This window comes from Rhineura floridana, chromosome 7, assembly GCF_030035675.1.
Source record: "Rhineura floridana isolate rRhiFlo1 chromosome 7, rRhiFlo1.hap2, whole genome shotgun sequence".
Classification (NCBI taxonomy): Eukaryota; Metazoa; Chordata; class Lepidosauria; order Squamata; family Rhineuridae; genus Rhineura; species Rhineura floridana.
The window spans coordinates 143,792,229-143,795,542 of record NC_084486.1 but is presented as its reverse complement, the minus strand read 5'-3'; positions in this window follow the sequence as shown (position 1 = coordinate 143,795,542).

Genomic DNA, 3,314 nt, shown 5'->3' with positions numbered 1-3,314 from the left:
TAAGCCACAGACCTGAACTTACAAGATCTGAACAGGGTGGTTTATAATAGGTGTTATTGGAAGTCGCTGATTTATAGGGTCGCCATAAATCGTAATCGACTTGAAAGCACATAACAACAAAACAATTCTTTCTGTAAACTGCTTTGAGATATTTTACAATAAAGTGGTATATAAATGTTGTAATTAAAATACATAATACATTTTAGAGTCACTGTGGCCCTTGGGTCTCTTTCCATTTTTAGGAACAAAGGAATCTGCCTTATACCAACTCAGGCCATTTGGTGCCATCTAGCTGAGTACTGATGACATGGACTAGTATAGGCTCTCCAGGATTCCAGGCAATAGTCTTTTCCAGAAATTGAAGTTTGGACCTTTGCATGCACGCATATGCCCTGCCACTGAGCTACAACCCTTCACCTGTTTTTTAAAAAAATCTTTTAAAATTGTTCTTTTCAATTCAATGATGAATGCACATCATACCTAATGCAGATCCACACCATTTAAAGCACATTCAACACATATTTGAAGGACATGAATCCCACCCCAGAATCATGGGAACTGTCATTTGTTAAGGGTGGTGGGAACTATAACTGTGAGGGGGAAACTACACTTCCCCGGATTCCTTAGGGGAAATCATGTGCTTTAAATGCAAGTTGGATGTTCTTTAAATGTATTGTGTGGATCTACTTCATAATCTTTGCCTGCATGTCAATCATTTTAATTAATTTTTTAAAATGGGAATGAGCTATAAAGTTTACTGGGTGACCATGGATAGCCAGAGCTTGGAAAAGTTACTTTTTAAAACTACAACTCCCATCAGCCCCAGCCAGCATGGCCACTGGAGTGGGCTGATGGGAGTTGTAGTCCAAAAAAGTAACTTTTCCAAGCTCTGGACTAGCCACCATCTCTCAGCCTAATCTGCCCCTCAGGATAAAAACAACAGAGGGAACCATGAACACCCCAAGGAAGAAGGGCACAATTAAAGTGTAGAGTAAATAATGATGTACAACCATAGTGTGAAATCAGATACTTATTGGGACATAGTCCCAATGTATTCAGTGGGGCTTACTCAAACAGGGAAGCATGCACAGAACTGCAACTTCAAGTTATAAGGAACTTCATTCACCCAACCCAAAATTCAGAATCATACTGAATTATTGGATTTTATTGGTTATTGGATTTTAAAGGGACTTATTTCTTATTATGAGCTGCCTTGGTTTCCAGTCTGCAACCCTACCTCACAGGGTTGTTGGAAAGACTCCATATACACACATACACTGGAGATGTAAAAGGACATACTCCCCACATAATAGGTTTTTTTTATCAAAACCAGCTGGTAATTGCAGACCATTAAAAATAAAATAAAATCAGTATTGGTTTCCTACATAATAAAAGCAGTGATACCTATGTAAGCCCTGCCTAATTGCTTTTAAAATAGGATTGGAGTGGAAGAGACACAAACACAATTCTTTGCTATGTTCACTCAAAAGTCCCATGAATGTATAGGAAAATCCTAAACATGTCTGTTCTATTGAATTCAATGGGGTTTATTCCAGGTATGTGGGATTATCATTGCAGCTTTACTCCCAGTAAAGCAAGTACTGGATTAAAGCTTCATATTGGGAAGGTTGTCAAAGCAATGCCTTCTTCAACAGCCCAGGAAAATTTAAACTTGTTTCACTCCTGTACACAAGAGAGAAAAAGTCTGAAAGTTATGTACTTACTCAATGGATGAGATTTTCAGAAAAGCAGGAAAAAACAAGTTTTTGGACTTGCAAAGGGCTCTAGTTACTGACTTGTCAATAACCCTGACTTCACTTATTGGCTACAAACATGAAAGGGTGGGATTAGAACAGCCAGCTACAAGCTCATTTAAGTGAACTTATGGGGGGCATTTTGGTGTATATCTTGGGAACCAGACCACCTAGAAACTTATGTTTTAAAAAATGAAAGCTGAGAATCTGGAGATTAAGGTGACTTACCCAGAGACCTGGAGAGCACCCCAAATATCCAGAGTCTCTGGGCAGAAACTGGAGACCTGGCAAACCTAGTTCCTCTGGGAATTCAGCACTGTATGGGTGGGTGGCATACAGACCAAGGGGTACTGATCTTCCTGCCTCCCAGGAAGAACAACATGGCAAGGGGGGAGACCAACTTAGCCCCATTTATGGATCAGAAAAGGAGCAGCTGCAGGAAGCTTGCTCCCTCCCCCACTCGCATCCAAGAACATTCTGCTCCAACTAGGGATGTGCTAGAATTGTGCCCAATTTGTATTTGGTATCAAATTTTCCAGTAATTTGCTTATTCCCTATCATTGCAGATAGGGTTTTTATGAAGCTATATTCTGCAGCTATTTTAGAAAATGGGGATTTAAAAAGCCTTTAAAATATCGATGTTAAGAATGATAATTTTATCATTATTTCCTTTCATATATTGACACTTCATTTAAAAAAAACAGATTGGTAAAAGCAGCAACTAGGGGACAAAAAACTACCTCGCATTGATACCGGCATATTAGGTTGAAGGAACGCTTTTGAATCGGCATCGGCCAACGGATCCCATCTCTCCTCTGCACTGATAAACACTAATACAGGGAGATGCAATTTGAGAAAAGGAGCTTTCCTGGTGACGCTGAGGTAAAAATGTCCTTATCAAAGAAATAATAAACAAGTTTCCCCCTCCCCCTCTCCCAAGTTGCTAAGATGGGGAACGAGTTCCTTCGGCTTTCAGAAGCTGGTTATGCTCTTTGAGAGCTGTGTAGAGGGTAGCTTTCTCTTGTTCTCATTAGCTGGTCCATATTGTTCAGGCTTGCCGATTCCCCCACAAGGGACTCTTTTGAAAGATTTGCCCTGAGAGGCCATCTCTTCCCTTTTCTGGGCGGTTTATCATTCTCCCCATTTTCAGTGGAGGAAAAGAAATGTTTCGTTTCTTCATTTCATCAGCTGTCACAAATTCTTAAAGTTAAATGTCTTCCCAGCCACCGTCTATTCTGTGGAATTATTCTTCATGCTCAAAGATTCATTGATATTGGGGCTTAAGAGGATTGTAGGGCTGCATGGGGTAGGCCAAGAATCTCCCCCCCCCTTTCTCTCCTCTCTTCAGAAATGACTATGAGGGGCAAGATCATGTCCGACAACAATAAACTCTTACTTTGGCCCCCGGATCACTTCATCAAGAGGCACAATTCTTTGCAGCATAGCCATTAGTGGGCATAAATCCTAGAGAACTGAATAAAGAGTGCAAATGTTTTAATGCAGAGTGGTGGACATAAATTTGTGGGACTTTACAAAAGCAGCAGAAATACAGCCGTGCTT